At 41.9% G+C, this 22,549-nt stretch overlaps 1 protein-coding gene across 7 annotated transcripts in view; it reads left to right on the top strand.

Annotated features, from left to right (window-relative positions):
• The window catches only part of LOC112457463 (AF4/FMR2 family member 4-like), a 155,297-nt gene that overhangs the window by 18,580 nt on the left and 114,168 nt on the right, over nt 1–22,549 (top strand). For all 7 annotated transcript variants that reach the window (XM_025020540.1, XM_025020543.1, XM_025020548.1 and 4 more), the window contains exon 2: nt 18,840–18,930. The gene's annotated coding sequence lies outside the window, so the exon portion shown is untranslated. The remainder of the gene's footprint in view (nt 1–18,839; nt 18,931–22,549) is intronic.

Below are 22,549 nucleotides of genomic sequence, written 5' to 3' on the forward strand. Positions count from 1 at the left end.
TTTAAAGCGTATTAATTAACCCTTTATTAGACCCGGGCGAAAACCGCCGCGCGCTGGCGCGAGATGAGCCTGATTCAGGGGTGCTACCAGCGCGTCTGGATTCGCCCTGGGTGTCGTTCAGTATTTATGAAAAGCTTCCAGAATATTTCTAGCCGCCGCTCTCGCGCTCGCCTTCTCGCTACTTAATTCGCAATAAACTCGTGATAAACTTTCTTGTTGTTGCAACATTTACGAGTACGACGTCATTGCAGAATTAGCTTTTCCAACGCAGTGAGAATGTAGAATTTTATTAAAATATGCAGAGTTATATAGCGAGAATACACTTTTTTTATTTTGTTGTCCTCTTTGAATCTCTTTGTGACACAAAATATTCTGCCGACAATGGAGATGTTTCTATTAAATTTACTCTAGCTGTCATCACCAAGTTTGGATACATATGTTATCCGACACAGAGAATCACGTGAAAAGAGTCTTTTATCTGCTCGCTTTTTATAAAACAATTAACATTTATTTTATCGATCACACAAGCTTATTTAGGACATTGGGTATTCTGATATCTTTAGCGAGTGAAACTTTTAACGGCTCTTTCATGTGAATGCGTTCCATTCTCAGTTGGAATCGAGACGTTCCTTGCGATCGTCATTATCTGTTTACCTCGCCGTCCGGACAATTCCAAGTAGAAAGTCGCAGGAAAGAGAAAGAGAAAGAGAGAGAAAAAAGGCCGCGCCCCGCGACAGAAGTTTGAAGGAGGGAGAGAGGGTCGTTTGTCTGTCGAATAGTCCACATATATCGCTCGTAACGTAGCTCGCTCTCTCTTCCTCCTTGGTGAGGGGCGAGTGTGCTCAATTTGCCACGTCGAGGGTCGCAGGACCCGGTGTACCTACGCGATGGTGGGTGGGAGGGGTTGGCAGAATGGTAGAGTCGTTGGAGGGTGTACGGGTCCCTTAGAGGGACGTAGGACGAGGTCGTCGGAGATGTAGGGCCTCGGGTGGCACGATGTACGATGGGATCGAGATGAGATTGTCCCGCTAGGCTTCTCCGTCTCGCTTCTACCGTGCTCACAAACCACCCTTTACCCTTAACGGCCTTCTTCTTCGATAAACTCTTTACACGGCACGAGTCATCGATGCCTTACTACTTTTGGGATCATCGTAAAAGACGGCTTCTTTTAAAGCATCTCCAAGAGATCCTATTATAGCTCATGTTACCTATATATATTTCATTGATCCGTATTTAGCGACGTACTATATCTAAAAGACATTTAATATAATTTAAATTATTTTTGAATTATTTCTGTTCTCTGGTTATAAAGTTGGGATGTCAAATAATTATAGATTAAATTTATAGAAATTGTGTAATAGTTATTAACAATCTTGCAGTAGTAATTTAAGCGTGACGTATTTCAAAAATTGAATATATCGATTTGGTTAGTCTAAGAAATATCTGTACGAAGTATGTGTTTGAGCGGGAGGGGGGGATTATTGGTCCAGGATTATAAGCGATGTCTTGGCTCAGTCAGAAGACGCAACGTGCATTTGATAGCCCTATCCTGGGGCAAAGACCCGTTGGTAGGCAAGGGTGGAGACTGATTTTCGGGCGCAAACTCGAGTAAGAAGCGACTGAGGAGTAACACAGAAGGAAGGGGCACCGAGGGGGGGAGGGCGTAGGAGGAGGGGATTCACGAGATGAGTTTAGACACACGTGGAGAGACTTAGACGAGACGGGACGAGACGAGACAATGCGGATATTGGACCGGGGAAATATGGAGGCAAAGTAAGACGAGTTGTCGATACCGAGAGAAGACGGCGACGAAGATGGCGACGGCGCAAGATAACGCCGGTAGACAAACTTTCGAGGTGAGGCGGTATCCTTGGCAGTTATCAGAGCCCGCCGCAAAGGTAAACGTAAGCCCTTAGTTTGAAAGCCCGCTCCCCCGAAGAGTTTCTTGTCATAGGATAGGTAAGGTAACAAGCGGCAAAGTATCGCTGTTGATACTTGAGATTGCGGATTATCAGTAGGATATCATATGCTCTATCAGACGTGTGACGTTGTTGTCAAAATAAATTTGCTCACATAAGTTTCTGTAATTGACTAATTTGTAAATAGCTATAAAAGCGTAGAATAATCGAGGGCGCGAAAATAATCGTAGGTGAGAGTAATCGAATTGCGTGTGTCATGTAGCGCGAATTCGGCTTTCTCGTGCCAGTTTCTCGAGCTTGCGCCAGTGATTCGTACTGATCGTAGTCGGCAATTTCAAATCCGATCGCTAAAAGCGCGTCCGGGATTTCTTATTTTGGGAGCTGGTGTCATTGAGACGGACGGGTGCACCAGTGAGACAAAGGATCGAGCTCAATCGTGCGAGATTCCCGGGGGTGATCCGTGGATCGATTTTCCGGGCCGCAAGAAGTCGGAGAAAACTGGTGGAGGAAGAGAGAAGGAGGAGGGAACTATCTTCCTGCAGGCTCACGGGGGCATTCGTCGAACGTTTTGCGATGGGTTAGTCAAGCTCGCTCACTGCAGGAGCGAAAGTAGGACCTGTTTAATGGAGCTCGAACCATTCTGGAAATTTGATCGGCGAGAACAGCCAGCCAGCCGTTCTTCCGTGCCCCTTCTATGTCCTCCTCGTCTTCTTTCGTTCTTACTTGCTCTTTTTCTCCGCTTACTTCGACGATCGAGCTCTTTCTCCTTCTCTCACATTCCACTCCGAGTTGCTTTTCCAACTTTGATTTGATTCCGTGTCCTTCTGTTCTCTTCCTCAGTTTTGTACCCGGTGCAACCATCGAGAGCAGTGATTTTAGAAAATCTCTGTGCATACGACATTGTCACTCAGCTCTATGCGGGTAATTTATTATATTATGAATGGATAGCTTCGTTAAATTTACGAATTAATATTTATGAAAAAAGTTATGTTATATTAATTTAGTAATGTTGTGAATATAATAAACGACACGTACCATTAATCAGAGAGTCAATTTATATAAATTATTGCAAGATTAGATAGCTATAGAATTTAAAAAATCGGCTTCTCTTTTGTCATTTAGGTTTTATTGTCAGTAACGTTAGGGGTGTGCGCTCTGTTCGATTTGGACCGAATAGTGACGAGCGTAAAGAACGGAAGAAGGACAAAGGCGAATCAGAGATAAGGCCTGGACTGGCGTCGGCAGTTTTGAAAATTTACTGTCTCCTCGCCTGGTGGCCAGGGAGATGTAACGCTTTCTGTTTGCATGTAAAGTATCGCCAGTCGACTGACCATGGACGCCATTGTACCGAACGTACCAATGTAGATGTATACAGGGCACTGCGGTGCTCTCTTCGTCGGGAGAACGATACGAACTCTGGCAGGAAGTGACGTGCTCGCGAAATGGAGTGAAAATTCTACGGCAGGAAAAAGCCACGGGCAGCGTTACGTAGGGAACCGTTACGTAGAATTGTCGTCGTGCTCTTTATTTATGGATTGTTTGACCCATTTGGAATAATCTTTTTTTAATACAAATATAATTAGTGCGCTATGTTTTTAATATCTTAATTTTACGTTGTTTGATTACTTTACAGATTTACCTTTAATTTTTGTTAATTTTGTGTGCTAAAATTGTAAGCATTTATCGCTAAAATTCTTTGATACGCTTGTATTACCCGTTACTTTCGTAAATTCGTACATATATGGTACATGGGAAAACGTGATTAGGACAAATTCCATAGAAGGCTTATATCTTGAAGTTGGCTTGTTTGCTCGGCCATTCTCCACGCATTCATCTTTAGGTGACCCTGTCCACGGAGGACCATACGGAGAAGGACCCTTCGTGGCCATTACTCGGCTAGCAAACACACTTTGACCGTCCTTCTATTCTGTCGTACGTATCCCCAAACTCCCTGTATCGGCGGGAGATTTCTATTTAAATGAGAATCCATTAGAATCTTGAGGCAGACGCGAACGCGCGCGGCATCGACTCAGAAAGTTTGCTTCTACCGGATGCTAATCAGCATTTCCTGTTGGAGACAGTGTTCAGCCTCGTCTTTTTAAGAAAAACGACTTCCTTCGAACATTTGCGTCAAATTATTTTGAAGTATACAATTGAAATATATTTTAGTCTTCGATGAAACGCAGATTTATATATCTTTCGGTAATTCTTCAAACTTCAAGAATTTAAATACATTTTCCTTTACTGATACTTAGCTTGTAAAAAAACAACTGTTTTTTTTACAAACCAACTATCAGTAAAAAATAATAAGATATATGAACCGTGAATTTGGTGTTTTTTTTTTATACTGAGATATAAGAAAAGTTAATTGTTGCGTTGTAAGTGCAATGTTTATGCGACTTTATAATTTTAACTGTGGTCGTCAAAGAGGTAAACTCCTACATACTGATTGTGAAAGCTCCGCCAAATCGTCCAAGGTCCCGCCGCAAGCCTTAATACTAATGCAAGTCTGTCCTTTCCCGAAATTAGCACTAATACGCATTCAAAGTGTCCGCGGATTCAAACGCGGCACGTGTGAATGCGAACGCGGTCTTCAAGAGCGTAACGACGGTAAGCGAGCATGTACCCCATGCTTGTCCCGCATAGCTGCGACGCGGTAGGCCCGCACCTATTTACGTGCTTCAGTATTGGCAACCGTCATTAAGAGACAGCGTCGGACAGAGAACGCACGCGGTAAGAACGGTACGGGACATATAGAAATGACAAAGCCGCTCGTTAGGCCCTCCGAGGGTCCTCACGAGCGGTGCCAAGGGTGAGAACGTGCTTAGACCTCGATCCATCCCTTCGACCTCTGCCTTTCCACCCATCCCGTCCTGTCCCGTTCCCTGGCGCGCTCCGTCGCGTATTCTTGAACACCCTTTTCGCAATGGTCACTTGTGGGTCTCGAGAAGGAAGCCCCAAAAACGGCTTCTGACCATTGACGGTCATCGAAGCGGAATAAGAATTTTGTTATCGCGCATCTCAAATATTTGCGAGCGTCAAATGGCCTGCGTTCTCCGTCATGATGGCCAGGAAATGCGAAAATTTCCCAGAGTGGGATTACCGTAACGGTTGAATAATACAAATTGCTTTCTTCTCTTATGACAGAAATATGTAAAGATACATGTGTTTAAGTTTATATATTTACATATGAAACATAATTAAAAATTTAGGGGATATTAGAATATTTGCTTTTCAAACGAATATTGGAAGTAAGAGTCGCTAATTAATGTAACTGCGTTCGTCAAAACAAATGTTAGGCGTCGGCAGCTGCCAGATGCAGGAAGTGAGCTGTCGCGTCGGTAGCAATTACGCGTTGACTACATCCATCTAATGCTGCCTCGTAAACACTACATCGTCTTCTCTGTTACTGCCTTCCGCCTCTTTGCTCACGGCAGCATCGCGTTCTACGGCGACGTTTTGGTGTAGTTACGTTGAGCTTCATTGCGAATCACAACATCTTGGTATTAGCTAATCAGCATTAATTACATTGTTTCATCTGATGTGTCAAAAACATTGCCATGCGTTCACGATCTTTAAACGGAGATATGTAGGTATATACGTATACGGTATACATTGATCTTTTTATTTTAAGACTGTGTAATCTAATATTACAACGAATCATCTATTAAAAGGCTAAATTCTTGGTACATGTTAGAGATTAAACAATATACACGATTTAGTGAGTAGTAATAAATTCATTCAATAAGTTGTCATTTGTTAAGTTTATATATAAATCATATAAATAAGATAATATACCAGTTTGTTATTATTAATTATAGCAACTCTAAACTAGCTTTGCGATTTATTATTTTATAGAGTATTATTATTAGTACGGGATGCTAATATATCGAGCGCATTTCCTCCAGTGACTACATATTCTTATACACAACCCACATATAACAGGGACATAGACGTACGAGTACGAGGCTAGCTCTGACGGCTGTTCCAGTTGTCATTAATCTTCAACATGATCTAGCAGTAGTCTCATGATTTACGGAACACCTTCCGCGCGTTTCTGAAACCGCGACAATGTGACGGAATAGCGGCGGTCGAGAGAAGTCGCCCTTCTCGTCGTCGTCGTCGTCGTCGTCGTCGTCGTTCTCGTCGTCATCATCGTCGTCGTTGTTGTCGTCGTCGTCGTCGCAGTCTGGCATGGGAGTTGGCAATCAGTCAGGGTGACGGTCTCGCCGCTGTGAGATGACCCAGGGTGCCGCGGGTGCGTTCCATCACTTTCTGTCCGTGATGTATGCATGAGGTCGCGGCCGGTGGCAATCGTGACATATACATGCAAACACACACACACAATACAGTCACACGGAGTCGCGCGTTACCCCCCAAGTAGCCGACTCTTCTACCTTTCGCCTTGCTATTTCCCTATGAATATGTGAATTGAACTGACAGAGTTATATGACAGTGGCGCACTCAGGGGGGCTCGTACGTTTGCGAGACGCAGGAGTCCCAGTTGTCGTCCCTCTCGGTACACTAATATTATGCGGATATGTATCATCGCTTTTGCCGGACGGTATAATGGGTCATTGGTTTACGAAAGTAAGACATTTTGCAACTTTATTTACAAAATGCGATGTATGTTTGTATGCGATTTTAAATATATGAGTATTAGCTTTATTACTTTTTCTTTCTTGCTCAGATATATCAATTACTTTTTATTTCGGTTGAATTGTATAGTTAAATAACATTTTATATCAGTATCTTTCGCGTTAACAGTTTCCTAGAGAGGTCCGACTTTAATTTTACTCTACATGGTCTCTGTCGAGTTGTCTTATTATCATTACTGCAAATGAGAAAACGCGAAGAGAAAGTTTTGATTCCATTGATATTACTCGAAACGTCTCGTTGGCGCAGCATAACGCGAGCGTCGTCACACGATCTTATCCTGCGTCCCTTCGGGCTCCGAAGGGCCTAAAGTCCGGAGCCCAAAGGCTTAACAAGTTGCGCACACTTCGCGTGGCAGGCAGCCTGGCCTACGATGTTACAGAGTGGTAATGGAGTTAATTGCCGGCAGAGGACGAAACCGGGGGCTTACGAGTTGAGATAGCCCGCGCACCTGATACCAACAAATTGCTCGGTTCTTACGTTACCGCGTGATGCAGTGTCGGCTTCCACCGCTCGCTGTATTACGAGGCGTCAGGCAACTGAGTCTTTAATCTCGAAAAGTCGCGTAAGTTAGTCATCGTGATTGTCAGTCTTGTAGGCATTTCATGATTTGTAATGATACGGACACTGTGTGGGTGCAAAAATTGATTTTCCTCATGGCCTTCTTTTGCATAGAGTTTGCCTTTTCCTACTGTAATATAATCATATTACTGATTTAACTTAGATTGTCTACATAGTATTGCTTGATGTGTTTTGTTATGTTCTATGAGAAAAATTTCAAAATAATACAAAATTATTAATACATGAAAAAATTGACATTTTTTTATATCCGTTGCCGTTTTTAAAAGAAAATTCTAAATTGAGAAAAAAGATATCATCTTATAACACTAGTCAAACTGTTAATATTTCTAATTTATATTTTTGACGTAATTTTAATTGCGTTCTATAAGAGAACAATTTTAGAAAAGTAAATTGAATTCGAAGAAATTCGAGTAAATGTTCTAAATTTGGTTTCTACAAATAAACGAGGCTATTATAATTTGAAAAGAATACATTGGGATATAGAAATAATTTCCATCATTTGTAAAAGACAATACGTAACACAGCGGGTTTTCGTTCGTTCCGCAGAGATCGCAGAATGAATAACGAAATGATTGCGGGAGCGGATGTGATTACGCGCGGCGTAATGCGCGGCGCATAACAATTAACGGGTCTGCACTAACTCGTGCTGGAAGTTCGTGAATTCGAGCGCTACAATGTACGTGCGTGAATGAAGGTCAGATTGCGCGGGGTTTCGTCATTAAGCACGGATACGCTGATAGTATCTTCGGACCCGGGAGTGAATTCCACAAGGAGGGACTTACTCGTTATTCGTTATACCCGCGCGAGTCCGACGTCGACGGGAGAATGGCTCGCGAAATAGGATAATGCCTCGGCAGGACGTTCCGTCGGCGCTGTGTCAGGGGACGACGACTAGCGCGACACAGAAAAGACATTAGCCGCGAAAGGCGGGCGAGTGGGGCTTAGGGTTTCCGTGGCGATAGGATGATGATGGTGGGACTGCGAGACCCGGCTACCCGGCTGGAAACGTCTCGGGCTAAGTAAAATTACGAGGATGTTTCGCTCGTTTATGTACGCTCCTTTTACGCCGCTCTGTTTCTCGTCATCGAGTGTTGCTCGAGAACATAATTTCTTGTCTTTCGCACAGTAGGAAAATGACGTGTATATTTGTACATTTTACGACGCGACGGTAGCATTTGCTGCCGCCGAGTTTTTGTACTCGGATGCTCTAAAGGCTCCATTTTGTAATGATATAATTGTACGTTCGTTCTCAATATAATGTATGAAGTGTCCAAAACATCGTCGCCAGACTGTAATTAATATATCAGGTGTAGACAGACGTGTTAATTAGTCGCGAAACTTTTTGTTAGGGGGCCGCGGCGTATTATTTCCAGCAGTCTGCGGTTAAAATTTGATTAACTGTTCGTGCTACACCTTCAGTTATTAACGTCATCGGTTTTGTCGGTTCAATTAAAAATCAATTTCGTAGGGTCCACTTAATTGGCTCGTTTCGCGCAACGCGACGTTGGATATTACCTTACCACCTATATACCCTTTTGTCTCGTGGCATCGTCTTATCGGGGCCGTGCAGGATTAATCGCTTATCAGGCTCAAGGCTCACGTGCAGGTTGGGATTTAATCGAAGCAGGAATATTAATTAAATTATATAGTCTGTGTTGGATACGGAGTCTATTTCTCAAGTCATCGGTATTCACAGGGTTAATTAATTTTAATGATGTTGACATTTATAGATTAAAAAGACTTGAGAGATTAATTTAGAAAAGAATATACGTGAAGTATCAGAGATGTAAATCATATTTAGATAAGCATGCAATTGTTTTCTTTGACAAACTGAGTGTGCTTGCACTACTTTTTTTCTAAGCGTTTTATTTAAAAAGATAATAAATAGCAAATCAAATATTACTATCATTTATTATCGTTTGTCGTATTCTATTTTTGAAAGTTATTAAAGGGATCTTTTTCAAGTTAAATATTAGCAATAATGTTTGAAATTATCAGCAATATTTGATATCTCTGCGATTCATCTCCAATTATCGTATTTCGTGTCCAATAATTTAGCACAAAGCGCTTAATTCTCCGAAATTACAGGAATAACGTCGCGGTAAGAGCGGAGGTTATTCCCCAATTAAGCGGCTAACGAATATCTACTTTGCCTAAGTCCGTGTCTTTCCGATTTCGAAACCCTTTTGAACGAAATAATAGTTACTCCAAATCAGCCATGGCTGGCAAGAGCGAGAGCTTTATAAGGTATGCTCGCGAATTTAAACGGAAATTGTAATCGGTATGAGTGGACGGCCTCTTCGACCGCTGGCAAATCAAAGTTTCGCCGGCATTAAATGCTAATGAGAACCGGCCACATAATGGCTCGTGTGTGCAGCCTGACGAACGTTCGAATTAGAGGCGAGAGTTGGTAGTATGAGAGAGAGATATATATATACCTATCCTCTCTTAGCATCATGGGGACGGGAATGGATCGAAGATGAGTTGAGTGCAGAGAGGCGAGGAGGCTGGAGAATTCTCTCGCCTGGAAATGCTCGCTGGTCCTTGAGCTGATTAAATTCTTTCCACCGTGATTGCTGGTCCCTGACGTTTTCATAGGTCGAGGATTCGGTGGGGTCGCAGTGGGCTGCAAAAATATCGTGCGCGTATTATTGTCTCAGCTTTAAGTATTTTTAAATACCTTATTATCCTTATGAAAGAGAAAAGGTACTGCGAGGGTGGACGAACTTTAAACTTTAACCTTATAATTGTGTTAATGTTTTTTTTTTTTTTTTTTTAAAGTAAACTTCTTTGAGATTTATTTTCATGAGGATGCAATTTGCATTGGAAAATTTCTGAACTGATCTTTTCGTGATTTTTGTAGAATAATAGAATAAATTTGTTTGTTTGTAAAAATAACGAATCTATTTTACTTTAAGGAAATGTCTGAATCTTTCCAAAAATGTTTTGGGATTTTTTGAGGAAATTAATATTTGCTCGGGAAGACATGTATGCGATTTTCCGAAAGTTAATATATTTTTGATCGCAACTTCTGTATCTGTGCGATATACGTGCCGGAGTTTGCCTCGGACCTCGTCGGCCTGGCGGAACTTTAAATTCTCGTGCCACCTCGCTTAATCCGCGGCTTAAAGAGCTTAACCCCACGAATACCTCGTCAGGACCTCCCTCGACGGCGCGGCGGCGGTCGACGCGGTGCCAGAGAGCAGGTTTATTAGCGCGCGGATTTCGAAATTCTTTTCATCCCCGGTCGGGACACGGAGCCACCCACGCCGTTTACATAAGCGAGTTCCCCGGATTGCCTTTTTGATATGTAGATAAGGGGGTGGTGCCGCTTTTACGCCGTTTACGCCCCGCCGCGGGTTAAAGAGAAGTCCGGGATCCCCGTTCCCAATACCTTGCAACAGCTTCAGTTAGCGCCGTCGTACGACCTGACAGACGTCTTTGGAAGGCGTCGCGAAAATGTATTCCAACGCGACAATGCGCAATAACTGTGACGATTCCAACTGAGCATTTGCAAGCAATAAATCTTGGAGGTAAAACGAAAATATTTATAAATTTTTTAACGTTAAACACTAAAATTTAAAGACAATATAAAAAAATAAAATTTGTAGTTAAAAAAAAAATATATATGTAAAAATACGAGATTTGTCGGTACATTTGAAGTAGTTACACAGCTTTTACAGTGTTTTCTTATAATTATGCTTGCGTGGATACGATCCCGTGCAGAATGTCGTAATTTTGATTTCCTCCAAGGAAATCTCTTAGGGCGGACGCGATAATCGACGAGGTTCTGGCGCCGCACGTGAACGTTCGCAGAACGAAGGGCCGGATAGGGTCAAGGAGTTATGGCTGGGTGAATATGGTCGGGGTATAAACAAATTACACGCGAACGGTTTCTTGACGGTGATTAGCGGTAAATCTTGTTAAGCAAGTCTGCGCGAAATTCAGGGCGAGAGTATCGAAGATAAACGTAAAATTAATGAGATCACGATGCAAGAACAACAATTAAAAATGCAAAAAAAATGTTATACACCTCGTTGCGATTGTATACTACTGTTGGATTACTTTTTTTTTGCAAAACGCCACAATTGTTGCAAGGGAATACTTAATTTTTTCGCATTTGTTCGTCGACAAGAAGTCGTTGCTCATTAAAGTCCGTCGCCCGACAGAAATGGGGAGCTCGATAAAAGGATAAATGACTGGTTCGCTCACAAGATAGTTCCTTGTTGGTGTTGGATTCTCATGGGACTTAACCGCGGAGAAGCGTGATCAGCTGGCAAGGAAAAGAGAAGAAAGAACGAGCGAGGGATTGGTGCTTCTCTGTCCCCGTTGCTTCTCAATTATTGGCCCGCTTCACTCTGTATAGAATCGTTCATTTACTTCCATTATTCAGGATAAACAGATTAGCTTCTTTTCAGGCAGCCACATGTGCACGTTTACGCAATTTTGCGATTTCGCACCGTCGTCTTTCTTTCTCCGCAATTGGGTTTCGAGATTTTTCGGTAAAAGGAATATTTCTGACATTTCTAAGTTATTAACACAGTATAGTTAAAACAATTGTATAAAAAAATAGCTTCTAATATTTTTGCCATAGAAATTATTACGGCTGTTGCATGTGGGCTTCGCGTGATTTTCATTTTGCGACTTTTGCAAGCCGATTGCGACGGGTTTCCGCAATTAGAATGGGAGTAGCGGGCATCAAAGGCGGCTCATGTGGAAGATGCCAAATTTCATCGGAAGCCACGTGGCGACGAAACGCGGAGAGAAATACGCGGAGGCGGACGGAGAGCTGCTCGGTCCGAGTTTGCGAGCTCCAAGCCAAGGGGATTGCCGTATATTAAAGTACTTTTTGGCTCCCCCTTTCGTTACCCCTGTCCCGATCTACACCTCTGGACCTGGCAACCCTCTGGCATCCACCGTCTCTTGCTTTTTCTTTCTCGTGCGAGATCTCTCATCGTTTCCCGCTCGTTAGCCATTCGGTCCACGAGCAATCGTAAGCTCCATCTAAGCTTGCTGCCTATTTCGCACGATGTTTCGTGGCTGCTCATAATACTTGAACGAACCCTAACTTCTCGCTGACTGCTGGTGGTACCTGACGCGCACGTGCAATATTTATGCGATGTTGAAAACGTTGTGTTCTATTTCGAGAAAAAGGAATTGAAATCAATATTAGGTATATTAGAAAGAGAATGGATAATACGTAAAAAATAAAAATTAATAATCAAACTTTGAAGTATAAAAGATATAAAATTTTTATTTGACTTAATATTATGATCAAAAACAGGAACCGGTTAGTGTTTTTAATTGATTTTCAAGTTAATATAAAAAATAAGTCACATGTGTGTATTTAAATATGAAGATATTTTTCTAGTCTACTATAATTGCTTACTTCTTTATTATGTAACGTTGTTCTTATTTTAAAATTCTTTTCTATTACATGTTGTATGACAAATTACAAATTACAGAAGGAAATTTGTATATGAGGAGTAAAAGCAAATGAAAGGATCGCATCAGCAAGACGGGTTCGTATCCTTGAATGACGAGATCAAAAATTTCGAGATGGAATCACACGAAACGCTAATCCGTGAACCGAGGCAACATCCATTGGAGGGGGCTCCTTTTGGTGCCATTAGTCATTAGCGATTCTAAAAGCTCCCAGGGTAGAATATTACGGCGGTAGCCACGGCGGCTTTTACCATACTTCAGCTTTATGTGAGGCTCATTCATCAAAACCCAACAAGCCCAACGGCTTCGTGGGTACGTGGAACGGCAATGGCTCGTACGTTGCGGCGAGTTACTTATGATTTGCGATCTTGCGGCATTAGGTATTTTGAAAACGACTGCAGAGAACGAATATATATTTCACTAATGTATGTCAAAATTATTTGCATTTTTTTTTATAAATGTAAAATGTATTTTCCTATGTTTATTTGTTATAAACGTTTTTAAAATAAAAAAGTTAGTTGGAAACATATATTTGATATTGGATATAAATATAAAAAATCGTAATGTTTAAAAAGATGCTAACATTTTTAATAAGCCTGGTTCAATTAATTTAGTCTTACATGGCTGCAAGGAGTAAATATTAGAAGATAATAGTAGAAGGAAATAATCAGAGTTTGGACTGGTAATAATGTAAAGAGAAGTTATTGGTTCAGATACAAGTTGCATGGCTTCTCTCATGCTCGCGTCGCAGGAAATCGTCGTGTCGTGGAAAGACGTAGAAAAGGTGAGAAGCTGTCAACCCTGTCACGTGTCCAATGGACCATACAGGCGCCCCATTACTTTAGGGCTCCAGAGAGAAATAATAAAAATGCCATTAGTGTCTCGCCGTCCCATGATGCTCGACGATGTGAGCATTTCACCCCAGATTTCGGAACAATATATCTCATCCCCTACGACTACTTTAACGTCTTTGTCACGGATTCTCCCACTTGACGAGGTTAATCCTTTTTTTCTGGCCTTCAGGTTTCCTACGTTTTTCCTTTCCTTCTCGGTTCAGCGATCGGACGGTCTTAAAATCCGTTCACGAGCTGGAACGAAAATAATTGCATCGTGATTCTTCCTACTTCTTCGTCTGGTGTCTACCCGCCTCTCTCCGTCCTTTGTTTTCTTCTGTCGCTCACACGCCCTCCTCTTCAATCCAGAGCCGAAAGTATATAAATCCCCAGGCGGGATCGTCGTCGAAAAATAAGATAAAAATCTCATGGCATCCGGGTTGAGCGGGGAAAACGGTGGAAAAAGGCAAATTCCCGAATAAACACATCCGTACCTCTTTATGATGGCACTTTGTGAATCCATCCCCGCCCGACGCGGTTGTGTGCCGTGCGCATTATTAACTCAACCACCGGAAAATGTCAACGCAGGCAGCCCTTTTCTTATCTCTTTGCTCTTTTTTTATTTTACCACTGCCGGCACCCTCTTCATCTTGCCCTTTATTTTTATCATTTTGTTCGACCTCGTGCGACTCGGTGAAGCCCCAATCTGGAAGTGATACCTTCTGCTGATTATCTTTGTAAAATATCTTCTGCATCTTCGCCACCTGAGAATATCTTTGAGGCTATGCTATGGAAACTATTAAATATTTAGACAAATATGTTAAATAGTTCAGCGACAATAAATCATAGGTTTTCTAAAAATATTAATAGACACGCGAAGGATACTTATATAGTATATGTACCGAATATTTTATATAGATCGACGTAAATATCTACTTTAAATTTCTGATAATGTTAAGTTTTCTCCTTTAAGGAAACGGAAATCGCGAAATCGGTTTGCGTACGCGCGATCTCGAATAGACGACTCGGCACGCGGAGATACGATATCGGATTTCCAAACGTTTTAATCACCGTTTTTCTTTTCCCCGTCGCGATTTTCTTTCTCTCCCACCGACGACGGGGGGAGTTCTCTCGCGGAAAGGAGTTATCACCGAAGGAAGCTACGGGCAACCGACGGTTGGCGTAGACCCGGAAAGGGGCTGGAGGCGCCCAGCGGGGGTTAAAACGACCCCCGCAGACGGGGCTGAAGTCTGAAAGATAAGGTGCCCCTCTTCTCTTCTCTCGGCCTCCTAGATTATGGAATGGCACTTTAATTACACTAATGGGAGAACCAAATGTTAATTACAATTCGAAGTCTAAAAGAGAGACGATTCGCGGGTCCAAGGAAGAGAAGAAGCTTGGCGGGACGGAGTAAAAGATAGAGGCTTCGTGAGGAGGGGATGGTCCAGGAGCAGAACGAGATGAGATTTGCCTGCGCGCAGGAGGGTTGCCCCTTCTGTGATTAGTATTATTTAATTAAAAATGCCCGATCTCTCACTATCATCCCTACGCGTAATGTCACGCGACAAGATTTGGAAACTCGCTGAGGCGAAGTTGATTATTTTGTACTATTACATTGGCATCCATTGTGTCGTATCAGCCTGGGAAATCGTAATATACGGCGTCATTTAAACTCTGCGTCGTGCGAATAGCAGTGCATCATATTCTTGTCGTAACGATAATAATTTCCGCGTCTTTATCGTGCATAAATAAAGACCATAATTATTTTGAGGAAATATTATCTTAGTCAATAGAATCAATCATTAAGCATTGTTTTTGTTTTGTTTTACTTATCCTCAATCTTGTAACTATATATATATTTTTTAAAATCCTTTTTTATTTTATTTTCTTTATTATTATTTTCTCGTACATAAGTTTGTTTTTTAATTAATATTTTCTAATGATATATAAAAGTAAAATCTTGAATCGAGATAACTCTATTTTTCCAAATGTTAAAAAAACCTTTCAATATTCTTTAATATTTCGAACTTATTTTATCAAAAATTGTGATTTATTTTAATAAAAAAATAAATGAAAGATGGCGAAAAGATGACGTTTTTTTTACAAATCCATAACATATATAGGAAAATTAATATCTAAGATTAAATTTATTTTTCGACATAATTAGATTTATTTTGGTCTTCCATACAAGCATTAAAAAATTTTCCCGTTTTTGACTGTAATCTCTTAATGTCAACACGACGACATCCCGCGAGACAGTCAGACGATGACGATGATGACGGCAACGGCAACGGCGACGGCGACGAGTATCGACGAGAGACGATGCGGGTGTCGGGCGAGTTTCAATTTAAAGTTGGACGAACGTGTCGGGATTTCAATGTACAAAATGCGTATGCTAAACTCTTCGCACCCCTCGTGTGGCGCGCTCCCGCTTCTCTCCGTCTTCTCGGGGGCTGAGAGCTCCGACAGCCGGGGCCCTTGACGGGCGCCGGTGGACAAGGTCCACGCCGACGTTGCGACGGCAAAAATCAGCAAGTCTGATCAGTGGCGCCAAGTAGAAAGGGGCGCAAGTAGAACGCCGCTTGTTGTAGCATACCCGCACGCGGGACATTCGTCCCGCGTGCACTTTGAAGTTCGTACCCCAAAGGACAAATTACTTTTTCGAGGCGGTCACCCGGCCTTGAAACCCTTACAGAGCGCCCTTAGATCCCTTTAATGATCGCGGCTGTCGATCGAAGGTAATGCATATCAATGGACGGGACGGCGAAACAAACGTCCGATACGCCGATAGTTCCTAATGACTTTCTGAATTTTACTTTTTAAAATGTCTTCCTCCGCGTCGCGACTCGCCTTTTGAGCACACTCGACGATATTATTACCGTGATTCAAAGGCTCAATATAAACTTTATAACGTTGATCAGAATTACGGGTGCATCTCAATACAGCTTCAAAGGGTATTATTCTTTCGTCGATATACATTTTGTTGGAGAGAAAGAAAGAGAGAGAGAGAGAGAGAGAGAGAGAGAGAGAGAGAGATAGTATGGTCTTCATAATAATATACGTATTATAATTTTAAAAAATTTACGTCGCTGTTATACCTTATGTATTTATCTTTGTTATAAAATATTATGATTTAAAACTTATTGTTTATAAAATGATGTTACCATTAATTATTGTTCTGTAATTGTCTTGTCTTGATAGTTTTCTGAATATTAAACGTTGAAAAAATTATATTTCTTAAAATTTAAGAAGGACAGTTCCTTGCATAATATTTATTTGTCAACTCAATGTTGGCCAGTATAATAAAACGAATGTATTCATAAATCTACATTTGAAACATTTACACACTTATATATCGGGCGTGTGTATGTATACATCGGGTCGTCAGAAAGACGGAATAGATCGAAAAAGATGCTTCGATAGCAGGACTCTGTCTTAGGTCGGCGAGAAGTTTTGCTTCAAGAGTTGGATTACCGCGCGGCTACGGGTGGATTTGAAAATTGTGGGGCCCCCAGGGCTCCCGGGGAGGACGGTGTGGCAGGGTAGAGCGTGATTGATTTTGCATACGACACAGATTGGACAGGTTTGAGAAATTGGACTGGCTTTCTGCCTGGTTTGGCCTCTTCGTCTCTCTCTCTCTTCCTTCGTATGCTCTTGCTTGTTCCTACCCCCTTCTCTCTATCTCTCCTTTTCCATCATTTTCCTTCTTTTGCACTATGATACATTTGGACCTCGCGTTCGTGTACGTTACACGCGTGCGTGCATGTAACTCGCGTATACTCGCCGTATCACCGTGCGTATTTCTACGCGGGTCGAAGAAGGGTTCCCTCCCGTATCTCTTGCAGGGAATGTCGAAGGGGATTGGCCTTGAACGAGCGATTTGTGCGATCTTCGAGGATGTATTTATGAGCATTCTAGCCACCCCCGCCTGAACTTTCATATTACGCTCGCCATTTTAGAGTCAGCCTTGCGTGTAGTAAGTTATCGTACACAATATACGCGTACACATTTTTGCTATATTATTTCTTAGTTTTTCCTTTATCAAATGAAGGAAATTTTCTTTTATAATAATTTTGTAAAATGTGATACAAATATCAAAAGATATATTTTTGTTAAGAGATTCAATTTTCTTGTTAAATTTATTACAGTGTATGTAACTACAAGAAGATACGCGATTTCTTCCGTGAATCTTCCATAAATCTTTTCATCGAATTTTTTACATTGAATATTTTTTGTTTTGGCACAAAGTAAAAAGTATTATATTGATTGAAACTTAAAATTTTTCACGGTAAATGGAAAACGTGCAAAATACGCGTCTCAAAGCGGTACAACGTGTGATCATGCGGGAAGGTTGAGGAGGGATTGTTGAGCCATCCGGGGTCGCTCTCGTCTGGCGTTATCCGCCGACGTCGGAGTGGATAACAGGCCGAACGATTTATTCTAAACCTTTATCCGGGGGCGCCCTCCAAATTTATGAAAGAAGACGCCCGTTTAACCGACTCGCTCAGTCATCCCTCACCGCGGTGGTGAAGCCACCCTTCCCTCGCCTGTCTTCCACGCCTCTCTCCGTTACTCTCACGGAGCTCCCATCCTGCTTCGGTTTCTCCCTCAGCTTGGCTCGGCTCTCCCGCTGTGCTCGCATGTCAGCCCTTTATTTTATACCGAAGCGAGTCAGTCCGATTTGGTCCTAATATTAAAGGGGATGTCTTGGCCTCAGCACGTGATCGGGATGCCAAATCTCTCCGATACGAGCCGCGACTCCAGTCCTCTCCGAAACGAGCTTCGGACAATTGCGAGGACGCGTCGTGTCTCTTCTCGATAGTTGCAATTACGATTGTTGATTAATTGAATCTTAAGACGGCAGTCTTACTTCATTAATTACGATACAATGTATACATTACAAGCGTAAAAAATACAATTTTTTATAAATATAACATATATTACTTGGTGATGACTACAAATAAATTATATAAGTATATATACAATTAAAATTAAGATATATGCATAAATAGAAAACAATATGTGTCCCAGTTATTTGTACGCAATGTGATTGATATTTTATCATTGCGTGTTGAATTGGATATTATGCTAAATTTATACGTTTTCTCTCAAGAAATCGTATTAATTTCACAGAATGACACTTCACTTACAATGTCCGTACTCCTAATAATAGCGATCAAAATAATGGATTCGAACGTTGTCATTTGCTGCTTACAAGTGAATTATTCGCTCGTTTTATAATTCAAAATAGCGCACTTAGGCTCGACTTTAGTCACGACACATCTGTCTTTCCGCATTACAAAACTCGTTCTTAATATAGTACAAGCAATTAAAGAAATGCTTCGCTTATAAATTAGGATTGACGTGGGAGGAATAATTTCACATAATTCGTTTCCTTTTGCAGTTATATCTGAGCAAAACACGGCAGGCTGCCTTCTCGGCCGATTTGCAGCAGTCTCTCGCACGAACAGTCAGTCCAACCGCACGCCAGCAAGGTAAGTTTTTACATTACTATTTTTGCAGCACGCGAGCTATTCTTCCTCCCTCCCTCACTCTCTCTTTCTCTTCTCTTCTCATATTTTTGCGACCAAATGAAGAATGATTTATCGCGCAATATCATTCGGCCTGTGGCAGAATGGTCCTAGCCGTTTTTTCATTGCTCTTGCGAAACTTTCGGTGCACGTGCAGTTTCATTGCTTAATATCCGAACGACCTATTTTCCTTTCTCGTGAGACGATACATTCCGATGCACCGAGGAAATGTTAACCAAGCGTGAAGCTATGATAAGAACTTTAGTTTATGTACATGTGATATAATATTTACTTTCTATTGTAAGTTTATAATTTTAAATTGAATTATTTAAAAATAGCTTAATATTTGCATTAATTTTTGCTCAAATTAAATTAGTTTGATTCTACTAGGAAAATAAAGAATTATAAATATCTTAAAACTTATTTTGTTAAAAAATTATTTAATTCTCTTTAATAGTTCACGAACTAAATATTTACATCGAAAAAATCTTTTTTTGTGCGATATGTAATATTCAATATCTTCCAGCAAAAGGAAAGTTTTGAAACGCTTGGTATTAGAGTTATCTGCCGTTTATCAATAAATGATCATTTTGCTACTTTTTATATCTTATGATTTTCATGGGCTCGATTGTGACAATAAGAACGATGTTCGAAAGTACTTACGGGACTTTCGCCACATATAGTCCCTCGACAGAGAAAGGCATAAATAATTTAATGACTCGGGAAATTGATATGATTGTGCTTCCTAAGAATAACGTCCTGCTTCCAGCGGGCAAGACGCGCGTGGAATTTAAGAGCGTAACATCACGACGATGGTATCAGAGCTCTCGACCGGAGCAAAAATCGCGTCGAAAGTAATCTCTCATGATAATGGCACTTACGGCGATCAAACTTTCTTCTTTCCCCTTCGTAGAAAATAGTTGTGGACGAGTGCGCCGCCGTCTATATACGGGTCGCGATTATAAGCGATCTCGATCACTTTCTGTCTATGCGTTATGGCTGAATTATCATCGACGCGTTTCCCTTTCCAATCGCATTAGGAAAGAGCTATGATTTATCTAGAACTTCTAAGTTTTTACGTAGATAATATTTCGACTACAATTACGAGTAATTATTTTTGTTTGTTTATATTATATTTAAGAATATTTGAGTCACATAATTTAACAATCCTAAATAAACAAGACTGGATTTACTTAAAAGTATTTGTAGTTTTAAACGAAAATTGAAGTTAAATATAGATATAAATATATATGTGCGCATATGAAAGATGAAATCACAAGTTTAGCTTTTCGGTTAAAGCATTGCCGATATCGATCTTCGCAAATCCACTTAGCTACTGAATTCCGATCTGCATTGGAGCCTCAAGAGCCGGTCAAACGGCCGGCTCCGGCGCTTTCGGAAAGACGAGCGGCGCTCGAGTGCGGGAAACAAAAGCCCGACGTTTCAATTAGGCCCTTTATTAGTTAGCGATAATAGGGCCAGCAGCGGTTGGACCGACACTGGTCTGACCGGATGGCTGGTTGGCGCTTAACCGGAGGTTACGGTGGCTTGTTTGCGCAGATCCGGCTCTCACGATATTAAGGGCTGACTAGGCAGTCTCTCTACCTCCTTGATGTTTAGAATCACCCTTGCCGGTGCTCTCGTGGCCCTTTCTCGAATCCGGGGCTGGGAGAAAGGCCGTCGGAATCCTCGCGCCTTGCTGGGCCATGCCGATTGATTTTCTTGCGCGTTGTACAAGTTCACGAGGATAAGCGGAGAAGTCGAGAGACGCGGTTCTCCGACGGTGGAGCGACGAGGCGCGCAAGAGTGAGGAGAACCCGGGAGGGAGGGAGGGCGAAGCGGTCGAGCCGAGAGGAGGAATTTGTCGCTGAGGAGGGCAGGTCGCAGCAGTCGCCTGCGGCGAGCCGCAACGATCCTCTCGTCCCGTCTGTCGCACTTTACCGCACGATACCGGAGAGAGTGAAAGAGAGAGGAGAAAGGAGAGAGGAGAGAGAGAGAGAGAGAGAGAGAGAGAGAGAGAGAGAGAGAGAGCAGCTTGCTACTGCTATTGCTACGGGACCGTTCGAAACTAACTTAGGGCCGCCGAAACTACACTCGCTTCCCGCGCCGCAAAACGAGCGGCACGGCTAACAAGGCGGGTGCACGAAATACATTGGATATTGATTCGCGAGGAAGAGACGACGGGGCAAAGTGCTCTGAGAATATTTCTTGGACATTCAGCGCGCGATAAATGGCGAGTAAGACTCACGCAGCTGGGAGTTGCAGCTCCTAATGTTATTTCGTGGTTTGAAATTAGGACAGCAACGAATGTCGCATGTTCGCATGTGCTATCGGTGTCACATGACACGCTTGTTGTTCCAGCTCCAAATGGCAGTACGATGTTGATTAATCGCCAGAGCTATAACGTTCTAAAATTGTCTTTGATTGATCAAAATGCCATAGCTATCTTAATTTATTTTCGGAATGATCTGCGGTTGATCCATCACGATGATCTATTAACGCATATATCGCGATAATAACTGGCGTTCTCCATGCTGTCGCACACGGTTGTCCACGTGGCCTAGCAAATTGCATTTATGTCACGTCGTCTCAATCCATATAGTCCGCAAAATCGGTTTTAGTGTAAACGAGGAAAGCCGGGCTAAGGGTCTCCGGCTGGGTGGGAAGGTGCGGCGGGAGAATGGCTGCGACATCTTGTATTGTCAGATCCCAACGCGACAAATTCATAATTGCGTTAATGCGGGTACGGCGAGGGTTCTTGCCGCAACCACCGCAAGGCGCGCCATGGCGTCTTGCGGCTGTAAGAGAAGACGATATAGCACACAGAAGGGAGCGAGGCGGGTCGGGAGCGGCGGGAGAGGCGGTGGAGAGCGGTCCCTTCTGGTACGGGCTCGTTAATCTTCGGAGGATTACGCCAAGGAAGTATCGCCATTGTGCCGGGCGTTCCTCTTCGAGTCGATAATTATTAATTAAATTGGTCGAACGGGCCACTCCGCGATTTATCGACTTATCGAGCGCGATTTTATGGCGATATCGCGTTTTGGAAACCAGTAACAAATTTTTTAAATAATTTTCGAATTTATTAATGAGACGTCGAAAATAATATGTTATATACTAATTGGATTAATTATGCATATGGTGAAGTGTTGATTTTCACACACTCCAAAAACTTTAGATTTATTTATAATAATTATATTTTTTATTTGAATTTTTTTTCCTTTTTTCTTTCTATGTATATAATTTATTTCACAATTTCTTGATCAATCTATGAAAATAATACAATCTATCATAGTTATTATGTATTCTATTTCTATTGTAATCAAAAATATACGTTTAACAAAACGTAGATGCTTTAATAATATTACAATCAGACAGAAAAGTTAGTTTGTATTCCTCATACCTCTGCTAGGATTAAACCAATAGTCCGGTCGTTTCGAGCGTCGGAAACGCGCCGACCAATACTGAAAATGAAAGGCCAGCCGTGAAAAAGCTCGACTTGTAGGTGCTTCATTTCAGTTGGCCGTGGACAATTGAATCATCGTCAAATCGTAGCGGGAGGGTCATCAAATCTGCACGAACGGGC

The sequence above is a fragment of the Temnothorax curvispinosus genome, unplaced genomic scaffold (assembly GCF_003070985.1).
Source record: "Temnothorax curvispinosus isolate PA1 unplaced genomic scaffold, ASM307098v1 QBEX01007781.1, whole genome shotgun sequence".
Lineage (NCBI taxonomy): Eukaryota > Metazoa > Arthropoda > Insecta > Hymenoptera > Formicidae > Temnothorax > Temnothorax curvispinosus.